Raw genomic sequence first — 12,678 nt, 5'->3', positions numbered from 1 at the left:
CCAGGGAGGGCCTTGTGTGGGAATTTAATGGCAAGAAGGCAAAAGGAGTCTTAAAAAGAAAATGTCACTTCTTTGGATTGATCTCAGAGTGTATGGAACACTTATCAAAGGGCTGCTTGTACAGGACTATGCTAGGTTCTATACAAAGAGGAACCCATTGCGTAAAAATGTTTTCCAAGTATATGCCTTGTACACCTTAGAGAAGCTTGAAAGACTTAACGGGCTATATATGGTCAAATAGAACCTTTTGATAAATAATGTGCTGTATTAGCTGCAATGTGTGTCCTGCAACAAAGAACCATAAAGTATCTTGAACTTGTCCCCACATAATTTGGAAGATGTTGGATTTCATCTGTTCTCATCTGACGAAGCTTCTGGAAGAAGGAGGAATTCCAGATTATCTTGCTTTTGCTTTGCAAACCCTGCATAGACTCTCCTTTTTCTTTGCCACCTCTGGCTCCTTTTTGTACCACCCACTACTTAGATGAATCAGGATTCACCCTGCCCTGGTGAGTCAGTGGCCTGTAGCAAAGATTCTTTAATACAATAGATTTGTGATGGAAAGCGAACATTTTCAAGTGGCACAAAGAGCCACAGGAGATCCTGTTAGTCAGAGTTTGGAAGTGAAATGTGTCTATTCCCACTTGGGGTGTGTCAGAGGCCTCTGCCATCATTAGTTCCGTGGGGATTTCTGCTTGTAAGGCATTTGTTGTCATGTTTGGGTTGCTGCAGGAAGAGAAAAAATTGCTACAGTTTGCGTGAGATAGAGGTGTGTTTTGGCAAAGAAGCCCACATCATATTTTTCTTGAACTCTGATCAAGTTCAAGCTTTTGAGATGAGTTTCAAATGATACTGTGCAAGGGCTTCTTTGAGAGACTGCATTTCTGCTGCAATTTGGATTCTTCTCTCCATTCTTTGTCTTGCCAGACTTCTTAAAGCAAAACTAATTCAGCAACCATTCATTGTGTCTGCTAAGTGTTCCAGGTGCCAGGGATTCAACAGAGAATAAAATAGCATCCTTGCCTTCAAAGTGCTTACTTTCTAGTGCAGGAAGAGACACAAGTAAAAGTGTCTGCATGCATGTGTGTATTTTTTTTATAGTAATAGAGAAAGAAAGCATGGGAGGATAAGACTGGTGAGTTGTCTGGGAAGGCATCTTAAAAGTCGGCATTTGGGCAATTACTTTATGCCTTATTTACAGGAAGATTCTAACAAAAAAGGAGCTCACAGACACAGAACAAATTGGTACCTGCCAGAGGAGGGGCCTGGAGGTTGAGCAAGTGGACCAAAATGTGTGATGCGGGTCAAAATGTACAATCTTGTAGTGATAAAGAAATGTCGTCAGGGTGTCATTTATGACTGACAGCTCTAGTTATAAATCCTGATTACATTTTTGAAGGTTGCTAAAAGAGTAGACCTTAAGAGTTCTCATCACTTGGGGGAAAAAAAGAACTTTGTGACTATGGGTGGTAATGAATGTTAACTAGACTCATATACAAATGCAATTTGTGCTGTATACCTGAAAACTAAGATAATGGTACATACCAATCATACTTTAACTTTAAAAAAAGGTGACATTTGAGCTGAGATCTGCAGACACTACAGGCATTGAAGGAGTGAAGCACTCAATTATCTGTAGCCCCAGACCAAAGGTACAGCAAGTGCAAAGGGCCTGAGGCAGAAACCAGCTTGGCTTATCCCAGATCCAACAGGCCAGTAAGGATCAGGCCCTTTCTTATTTACTCCAATGCTTTCTTTAAAAAAAAAAAAAAAAAAAAAAAGATTTATACATATAGAACTGGGATACAGGACAGAGGTGCAGGGGTGGTGAGAGGATTCATCAGAGATAGGGTGGGGAGCAGAACAGGCAGACTAACAAAGTACCCTACTGAGAGGAGCAGCAGGTGGTTCAGGAGAGGTCTGCCGCACCATGTGGGTCACCTCCCGGGTTGGTGATCGAACTTGAACTAAAACGACACCGGCTTGCTTGCTGTGCTGAGCTTTAGCCCACTGTGCCACCAGGGATGGCCTACTCCAAAGTTTTCTTTGAGGACTAGACCTGAAGCTGAATGGAAGAGGCAAAGGTAGGCAGACAAGCTAAACATTCCCCCCCACACCCCAGATTTAAAATATCTTTGTTTAAAATGTCTTCATGCTTTTCCCTCTGCCAGAAAAGTTGCTACCTCAGACCTTGGAATAGCTCTGTCCCTCTTTCCTTCAGGTTTCTGATCAAATATCATCTTATCGAGAAGCCTTTCCAGACCACACTATTAAAGTGTCAGATAAGCAGTGTTAGAAATGGAAATTATTTCCTCCACCAAATCTGATTATTTCATGAGAGAGATGACTCACTCTCTAGGTTATGGGATTAAGAGTGATCCCATTTGAGATGATAAATACTAGAAAGTTTCACTAACCCAAGAAACCCTGAGAAACAAATTGCTCATTCAGGACTTAAGCCATCTAAATGTGATGAATAACTGGGGGCCTCCGTGAGTTCAGCTGCGAATTGCAGTGATAAAGCAACCTGAAAGGCTCATAGATGAGCATGAACCAAAGAAACTTAAAAGTTTGCATTTGACCACAGACTTTTCATGTGAAATGGCTGCTGATATGAAACAAGAACATCAAGGTTCAGGAAAAAACCTAAGTCTTCAGCTGACTTTCAAGGCAATTTATAAATGGCAAAAACCACTAAAAGGCCCTTTGTATCTTCCATTATCCCATGTCTTTGTTTCAGTGTATTTAAGCTGTAAATAGCAAAAATTAAGAACAATGGTTATTTTTATGTTTTTCTAAGACCTAGAATCATTATAGAAAAAAGAGGACATTTTATTTTTAATGGTGTGATTTACCTTTAAAATAGCCAGCAACAGGAATTTTTCCCAGTCATTAAAATGATCATCTTGGAGTCATCTGGTTTATATCACTCCTCTCTCCACCTCTTCAAGAAAAGAATTAGCCTATGCAAACAAAAATAAATACTGGCATCTAAGTCTTTCCTGTTTGCAATGCCTTTACTAAGCTCCTTAACTTTAAACTTAGCATCTCATTAACTCCTCACCAAGTAGGAACAGTTACCAACCACTTTTAAGGGCTGGGGAGAGGGAGACACAGAAAGGTTAAATACCTTGTCGCTCTGGTCGTCTAACTCCAGAACTCTCCCAGCCCACACTGGAAAGATCAGTGTTCACAAGGCTAAGGAGCCTGGCAGTGACCCCCTGAGTCATGGCTAGAAATCTTTATTCCCAGTAGAGTGCTGTTCCAGATGGTGACTCCTCTGCCTGCATCCCTCACCCCAACACTGAGCATTACAGACACACCTACTACCCTCGTCTCCATCTGGATGTTTGTGTTCCTCAAAGTTGTCGCATCCTAGCACTCTTGGGTGAGATGACGGATGTCTGCTCTTTCCTTTCTCAGCATTGGTTGTTCCCTTTCACTGTCCACTCTAAGTGACAAACAAGCCATGAGCACAGTCTAATCCACTTTAATTGAGAGGTACAACGCAAAGTCAACACAACTTCAAAAACCCCACTAAATCATTATAAATAGAATCCAAAAGGCACACTTTCTGGTAGTGTCTGAACCATGTAATGCTGGGTCCTAGATGCTTCTTCAGGAAAGCTAGTTATATCCCAGGGGTAATTACTTGCCCGTGTGTGTGTGTGTGTGTGTGTGTGTGTGTGTGTGTGTGTGTGTGTGTTAAAGGTGGGAAAGGTATCCTGAAAATAAATCTCTCTGGCAGTGTAGCCAGTGCATCCCATTACATCAGCTGTCATTTGACATGAAACGTAGATGCAGTTTAAGGTCTGACATTCAACTGACTTCTGTTTATATAGTATGGAGAAACTTTTGTTCCCCTGCCCTATAAGACATGTACCATGAGAGATTTGGGGAAAAGGTCACCCAGATAGTAAATAATTCTACTGAGCTTTGAAGTGAAGATGCTCCAGGAACCTTTATCCCCGCCTCGCCATTTAGCTGGCGTGTGCCGGGCATTCTTGGTATTAATGAATGATGGAGATCAGAGCTGGTCCCCATCATTCTGCTCGTCAGAGGTTCAATCTGAAATCAAAATCATATTTTATCTTTGTTTTGATCCTCTTCCTGTGTTCAGAGGGCAGTATTGTGACTGCTTCAAAGGGAAAAATGAAAAAAGAATGAAATAGACCGCAAGGAAGAGCTGGTTAAAAAGTTAAAGTATGGCATCTTGATGGAAGAAAATTCCACTGTGACTTTTATTTGAAAAAATAATCTGGTCTTTAAAAACGTATTACCTTCCGAGGGTAGGGAAATATCTAAATTGTGCCCGGCCTATTTTACAATAAGACCTTGCAAAGCTATGAGATGAGTTGGAATGAGAGGAGTTTAAATTTTGATGCAATCCGCTACTTGGGAAAGTGATAATGCAACTCAAATAACAGAGAGCATTTCTGCCACAGTGCAACAATCAACATAACGTCGGGGCGTATTAATAATTTCACTCCTGAACTTCTCAACAGGGAGAGCATGGGTCTTAATAGCATTGTCAAGATCCTTGGGGCAATAGAAAAACCCAAAATCATTACTTTCTACTGATAGGCTTTCCTTTCCCAGAGGAGGCTAAAATACCTAGGGTAATGTAGATTTATTGAAAAATTCAGATAGGCCCTGCTCAGACGTAACTTTGCAATAAAATCTTCTCTTTGGAAGGGTTCCTCTCAAGGATTTCAAGTGGCCATTTTTTTTTCTTTGTCTTTGTCACTTGGAATGTAGCTAATGAAGCTGACGTTGGTTTCACGTGATACTTTCCTGATCATGTAAGAAAGTGAGGTATGACTCTAAAGGTAAAGTAAAATGACATGTCACCTCTGATGCAATCTCTTTCTCGCCCAGCACCAGCTATTGGGACAGGACAACCCCAGAACTGCAATTGCTGTTCAGCTGGTAATCCAAGAGCAGCTGCTGGTTTGACACCCAATTCCAGGGACCCCTCCTCCCTCCATCCCCCTGAGCATCCCTGTCTGTTTGCTGGGTTTTGGCTGAGCAGGAAGGACTCCTGGCTGTGATGACAGCCCTGGCTGTGCTCTGGAACAAATGGCAGCTTTACCCTCAGACCCTCGAATGTCCAACTGGCTCTCAAATGACCATCACCTAACAATCTCCATCTGAAAAATATCAACAGCAGCGGGGTCCCAGCCCAAAAGCTGCTCTGAAGGACCTGCTTCAGGTTACCAGGGAAAGGTGTACTTAAGTAGCATAAAGTGCGCCCGCCCCAACTGAGAGCTGCTGGCTTTGATTGGCACTAGAGCGGCTCAATACAGGGAGATGATGTAGTTATAAAAATCAGAGGGAACTACTTGTGGATATGAAATGTCCAGAAAAGGTAAATCCATAAAAATAGGAAAAAGACTTGTTTTCACCAGGGGTGGGAGGCGGGAGGAGAAGTGTGTGACTTCTGGTGGACCAGAATACTGAATATGACGTACTTCATAAGTACTGAAATTATGTACTTCAAAAACTATGTAATGCCAAAAAATGAAAATAAAATGAATAGGTGATCAGGAAGAGCGATGGGGAAAAGTAGACAAAAACAGAAGGGTTCAAAGTTACCATTCCTGTGTCCACTTGCCTCCCTGTTAAATGCCCTCTGAGGACAGTGAGAATTTGGCCAATTCAGGGAAGGCCCTTTAAACTCCAGAAGTCATCTGGAACATTCAAAGAGCAGAGGCAGAAATCTTCTGTGACAGCTGAGATATTCTAAACACATGTCATTTGTTTGTTCATCTGCTCGTCAGTTGTTGATTTCTCTGTTCACTCATTCATTCAGCACTAGTTCTGTGCCAGGCTCTGTAGGCTTACATTGGGATATAAAAACAAGATAGACTGACTGTTAGCACTGGAGGATCTCACAGTCATTGGGAAAAAGCCAACCAGGGAACACAGGAGGGTCGCAAACACAAAATTGGGTGCCAAGCATTATGCAGGAGGTAGTACCAGCATGCACTCAAAAGGAACACAGCCATATTCCAGAGCGCGAGATTGAAACAGGGAAACTTGTACCACTGGACCTCCTCCATTTCTCATCTTTAAAATGGAGGACGGTATCGACATGGCAGGTTATTATAAGTTTTCAAGTAGGTGAAGTCTGAAGAGTGCTTATCACAGTGCTGATGTTCATGAAATAGGAACAATTGCTCTTAGCTCATCTAAGCTGTCTCTCTAAAATCCTAGTTTTATATGAATGTAGGTAGAGCTGACAAAACTTTGGTCTCCACGCCGGCGATGATTGCTCTTGAGGACTGCCACTCCCAGGCTTACAGAGAGCCATGTTGATCTGCGTTGCCCTGAATGCATGCACAATAGCTTTTCCTCTGAGGTGATATGTTCTGTGTAAGCAAGAAACTACAAATCATCGCTGGTGAGTGAGCGCAGCCACTTTTTCCTCAGGTGCTCAGTTCGGGCTGCACAGGGCTTCCCATCAAGGACAATCCCCTGACACAGGACAGGCCCCGTGCCGCAGCTGAATCTGCAGCCATGCACCGGGAGGTCCAGAGGCCATTTGGCTCTCTCAGTCACTCTCCCTTCTTTATTCTGAGTCATGCACAAAGGCTGCAGTGCAGCCTGATGCAATTGTGGCCAGACCTGAGAAACACTGCATCCCTAGACTGCAAGGGAAAACCAGCAACACTGAAGGTAGATACTAGGAAAAGCAAAAGTTGGTTCTTTAAGAGCCAATCATGCAGTGGATGTTAAGAAAGAAAAGGTGGGAGCAAGCTGAATAGCCAAAGAGCCCAATACTTGGAGGCCAGTAAGTAAACCTCTTCCACATACAGGGGAAGGTTGGATCTGGACCCACAGCCCCCTCCCTCCACCCTCACCCTTTGTCTCCCCCGCCCTATGCCTGGACTGGCGGCAAAGCACTGCAGTCACAGCAGGCAGGAGGAGCTGGGACAGAGCGTGCCCTTGTTTCAGTCTTCAACAGACCTAATTGCTGCTCATCCCTCATGCCTCTGGATGGGGGAGCCAGGGATGCAGCTCAGAAGGACGTTGGGGGGAGGGGGCCTTTGGGGAAGGCTCAGAAAAGAGGTTGCACTGCAGTTTGGCTGTTCTGGCCTATTTCTCCTGATTCAAGCAGTGTGTGAGGTGCAGAGCTTTGAGGTAGGCGAGCTCCTCCAATTTCTCACAAGATTTGGTTTTGCCATTTAAGCAACTGTGCAAAGAAAAGAGTCCAGCCAGCTTGCCTCTGTGTTTTTTAGGATGGGTGTAAACCAGGGCAGGCTTCTGGCTCCCTCCTTGTCTGAGGGAGTGCATGCTGGGGTCCTGCTCCTGTGGGTATTGCGTAGTGAGGGATCCAGTGCCAGCTGCTACTTTACACCTTTACATCTCTCTCTGAACCCCCTCCCCCGCCCCTTGCTGGGGTTTATAAAATAGGTATGACAGGCAGCATAGCCACAGGAGGGAGCAGGAGCAACTTGCAATCATTTCTGTACAGCGCTCAGCACAGGACCAGACACTCAGGGAGAGTTTATCTCATAGCAGCTATTGTCAATATTATTGTTTGTCGTTACTAACACCAGTGCTTTGTTTGTGGAAATGGAACCGATCTGAATCCCAAGTTCCATGTCTGCCATCACACAGAGACACTCTGGAGGCTGCCTTTGTAATACCCACGCCAGACCGCTCGTCATCATGCCCTTCTGCAGACAGAAGTGGAAGGTGAAGGGCCTGGGAACACCATAGTTTTTGTCTTCATACATTGAGTTTTCAAAAGCCACCACCTTGAAGTATGAGGAAGACTGGCGTCTCAGGGACAGGGGGAGTGTCATCATTCCCCCAGCAGTTGTTGCTGTGGCTGTGCTGTGGTCATCACTGTCAGTGTTACTGATTATAACACAAAATCACCTAAGATTTGCTAATAACTGACAATGTGCCAGAAATGGTGCTGGATTCCTCCTTACACATGGATCCACATTCGAGGGCCGTTCCAGACTTATGACAGAAGTGATATTTCTGTACCCACTTTTACGCATGGAGAAATGGACTCTGGGAAAAAAGTAACTTCCTGTGGCCACCCAACTAGTAGGTGATCAAGCAAGGGTTCAAAACTAACAACCAACCTGACCATCTACAATAGGCTGTTCTCAGTCTAGCCGGAGGCTGTTAGTTTGGAAAATCCAATTGCCTCTGGCCCTCACTCAAGGCCAACTTTGCCTGGGTGCCCTGTGGCTGGTTTCATCAACTCGAGACTCCAAGTCTCTGCCAGCACCATCCCCACTTCTCGCCTCTTCTAATTGCTGTCAAGATATAACTCGCTCCAAAGATGTAGTTCAGGAGAAGTCACTGAGTTTGTGGTGAATTCATCATCTTGAGACTCAGGACTTGAAAATGCTAAATACCAACAATTGGCATGCCATCTGTAAGAATGAGTGAATTAGTAGCAGCAGGCAGGCCTCTGCTTTATTTTTTCTGTCATGAATTTTATCATCACTTTTTAATCACCAGGAAAAATTGCTGTGGACTACAGTATGTTCTAGTTTATCCCCGCCCTCCCCTCTTTGCCAAACCCCTCACCCTTGGCAATAGCAAAAGCAGCCTAAATGCTTCCCCTCCAGCTGTTTATTTAGGAAGTGTACAAGGACAATAACCAGCTATTCAGAATCTGCTTCCTTAACTCCAGATAAAATTCCTCTATCTGTTATTTACAATGTGGGTGTTGTTTAAGTCTAGTCATCATGAGTTGAGATGACTACAAGACTGTGCAATCCCCAGTCTGCCTTGTGGGCACTGATATTGTTACCCAAAAAGAACCACATCTATATTTTTCTGCAGTCTACCTATGGTAATTTAAGGAGGTCAGGATATGTGAATAGCGCCCCTGTCACGATCAACATTTCTGGCAACAATTGTTCAATGACAAACCTAAAAACAAAGATGCATACTCCATTCTGAAACAAGACAAAGAAAACTAACAGGACAAATGACATACTGATTCAGTACTTCATTTGAAGAAATACAGGAAGTACCTTCTCTTACAAATTCACTTACCTTTGCTTGGAGTCTTACTGACCATTCTCAGCTTTTAACAAAGAACCAATAAAACAATTCCTCCTTCCTAGGATGAAGCTAGCCACACGGTACCTAAAAATAAATTCCAGGTCCTCAACTCAAGGTAAATCAGGTACAAAATAATAGGTTAGCACTGAGATTTTAATGAGTTGCCTTTTGCCTGCTAATAGCATACTTATTAGATTGATACTGTGTAAGCATTTATGTTACAAAGTTATTTCTGATTAAATTGTAATATTATGTGATTTCATATTTCTGTGATAGAAGAGCCATTAATAACATGCATATTAATTAAACCCAATAAATGTGTGGAACTTAGAATGGACATGAAGTTTCCTTCATCAACCTGAGTTGTTCATGTAGCTTTGTTATAGACTGAAGATAGGAGTTGGCGTAGAGAAGGTCTTTCCATGCAGTTTGGCTTCTTGGAAAGCAATGTATTTACTTTCCAGCAACATGTTGGTCATTGTTTGCATTTTTGAAACATAAACTGTCACACCCAGCATTCACCTTGAATGCCTGTAATGAAAACTGATAAATGCAAAAGTGTTTGAGATTATTAATGGCAGCAGAGGTGTTGTTATATTCAACGAATGTTACCCACACAGGATGCTGGGTTAAACCAGCAGTAAAAAATAAATGCCTACCATAAAAAGCTCAGCCAGATCCACATGGCACGGGTGGTCTCGGTTGATAACAAGCCAGCAACCATCCAGCAGCATTCAGCTCGCTCACTTGTCTCCATGAGGGAATACAGGCCTGGTATTTCCAGTTTGCCTTTCTTTCCAAGAAAAGTCAACAATCTGGAACACTATCCAGAATCTTGACTTTCGATTTTTGGTGACACTCATCTTGGCAACCATTTTGTGATTTCTTCCCTAGGTGGTAAAGTCTAGGCTTCTTACTGTACTCAGATCTAGACCCTGGAGTTATATCCATCCAATCTCTTTCTCTGGGAAGAACTGAGAAATGTTCCATGTGCAAGGTTTGGGGGAACTTGCCAGCAGTCAGGCTGTGGGTTAGCACTCTTCACCTTCACCCTTCCTCTCTAACATTCTCAGTAGCGTTATGGGTACTTATTGCTGTTTTCACCATCTGGCAGGTGGTGGTGCTGAGAATCAAAGAAACGGATTACAGACCCAGGGTTACACAACCTGAAAATAGCAGACCCAGTTCCAAAACCCAGTTGTTCACTGGCTAAATGCCCACCTGGTGGTGCCCACCTGTCTCTGTGTCTATGCCCCAGAGGCAGTATTTACCACTCCATTATAACTATGTTTCACTTCTGTCTCCTGCATCTCATTGAAAACTGTTGGACAGATAGATAAATGAGCACATACAATAAGTGTCACAGTGGAAATGAACAGGGGTCATGAGGAAAACATCTTTCAGTACTAATAGGTGGGGGGTCATTTTTGTAGTTGTTGCTATCAATAAGGTGATTGATTTGCAGTGAAAGAAATATATTGCCTTAAAGGAGGACAAGGTGAGTGGAGAATGAAGTATTCTCTCACCTTGCCCTACTCTTCTTTGTCTAGCTCCCCCATGATACTCTAGGCTTTCTCAGGGAGAAATGTTAAGAGAGATTGACATCTTTTCCCATTCATGAGAAAACTCGTCCTCTGTGGTGTGGGTAAAACCCCGCTGGGGGCCTCCCTGACCTGCACACATACATCCCTACTGGGTGTGGTCAGCAGAACAGCATCCAAGGAATTCTACCTCCCCTAAACACGGATGGACAAATGCAGGCAACACAGGCTGGAGTGATCAGGGAAACCTTAGCTCCAGGAGAGCAGACAGGAAGCAGGGACTTCCTGTGTCTCCTGCAGTGAATGGACCGCTCACAAGGCCTCTTTGTACTTTGGGCGAGTGTGTGGTCCGGAGGGCTGGCACTGGAGGCTGGGGTGGGGGCCCCAGGAGACGGAAAGTGAGGGCTGGGACTGGGGCGTGTGGGTGCACACTTACACTGATTCATCTCCTCTTCCCTAGGTAAGTCTCATAATTGCCTCACTAATGGAGAATAATGACACCGCTTGGATGGGAGTTGAGAGAGGGGCAGAGAGGCATGAGAATTCATTCCCTGTGTGTGCGGGTCTTGGATAACATCGCTGAAGGATCATTATTACATCACTTCATCCCCTTTTCTCACCTCTTTCCACTAATAGGAGACAGACAAATGCTAAATAACTATGTAATAATACATTACTAGTCAGACAACAATGCCAGGAATTATAATAGCTTGCTATAGCAATGAAACGCCCTCAAAGATATATTTAAAATGTCACCGGTGCATAATGTAATGTACGAATTACAGGTTCATAGGGAGGACGCAATTTCAAATCTCTACAACTGTACCATGGCATTTCACACTGAGTTTTAGGGTTGGCTGTGTTTTTCCCGAATATCCAAAAAAATAAATAAGCCAAATCCCTGTTAGCAGCCCGGAGACACAAACTTTGTCAGGCCTCTTTCCTCTGCATGTTCCTATATTTCCATCAGTCCAGATGCTCTCCACACAGCATCTTTTTGACAAGCTGTCTTTGCTTCGGAATGTTTCTGCTTCGCGGGAGCCATGGAATGTAGATTACACCTTTCGGAGATGTACTCTGGCCACATAAGGAGACAAGTATTTGAAATTCGTGTCAAATTGCTTGTTTAAATGACTTGAGCCAACTTCTTAAAGCCAGGACAGCGGGGGCTGAGGATTTTGAAAGTTGGCCGGGGTCAAAATGACAAGGCTCGGCAGTCACCTGGTGAGCTGCCAAGTCCGACCGGAGGCTTCAAAAAATCAACTTTCTCAAAGGACACAATTAAAAGTGGTGTCTCAGCAGTCGTGAACAACAAGTGGTAGGCTTACATTGCAAACTGAACTACTTTCATCTTCAAGCTGCCGAGAGTATTTCATCTTGCGGCTTGTGGAGGGATGGCTAGGGACCATGGGGGGTTGTCTTCGGTGGTCACCTCTGGGGACCATGCAGAGGTATTGGTCCACAGTTTCCCAGTGTGTCTTCCGGGCAGGGACTGCAAGATTGGAAAACCACTGTGATTGGGAGGTAGGGTCATGGTTGGAAAACCTTGTCCAGAGAGAAGTCCCCGCGCGGTCTCTGAGGAGAGACCCGAGCAACTTGCTGATGTGTGTTCTGTTGTTTCTCATGGAAAAAAAGAAAAAGTTAGGTATATATGGACTTACGCATGCAGGCACACATATGTATAGTTACACAGAAATGCATGAACAATTCTTAGGTAACTGTCTTTATAACACCAGAACATTTAACTCAGTGTCCAAACCCAGCCTTTCCTAGAAAAAACTAGAAGGTGCGACTGCCTTGAGCCCTCATGTGGCTGGTGGAGCTTGAAGCTGAGTGAGGTTATCCCCACCGTCCTCTAGTTAACCTAGGTCCTCCACTGGCCGCTTCATTTTCCCACCTGGCCCCTTGGGTATTTACCTCCCCTTCTCTGTATTCTCAGTATATCTAGAAAGAGGCGATCTTTGCAAAGACTGGAGGCAGTGTGCTGGTCTTCAAAGGAGTGGCATGGGGACCTGTTAACAGCAGTTATCTGCCTGGAAGGCTGTGGCGCTTCCGTGGCGGTATTAATCCCTCCAAATCTGCTGGGCAGTCGCCTTCA

The 12,678-nt window shown here is 44.1% G+C and overlaps 1 protein-coding gene across 2 annotated transcripts in view; it reads left to right on the top strand.

Annotated features, from left to right (window-relative positions):
* The window catches only part of TENM2 (teneurin transmembrane protein 2), an 895,709-nt gene that overhangs the window by 610,928 nt on the left and 272,103 nt on the right, over positions 1-12,678 (top strand). The window lies entirely within an intron of this gene.

The sequence above is a fragment of the Condylura cristata genome, unplaced genomic scaffold (genome assembly GCF_000260355.1).
Source record: "Condylura cristata isolate star-nosed mole 26May11 unplaced genomic scaffold, ConCri1.0 scaffold00026, whole genome shotgun sequence".
Lineage (NCBI taxonomy): Eukaryota > Metazoa > Chordata > Mammalia > Eulipotyphla > Talpidae > Condylura > Condylura cristata.
Note: the sequence above shows the minus strand (reverse complement) of the source record. Positions and strands in the feature narration are given on the sequence as shown.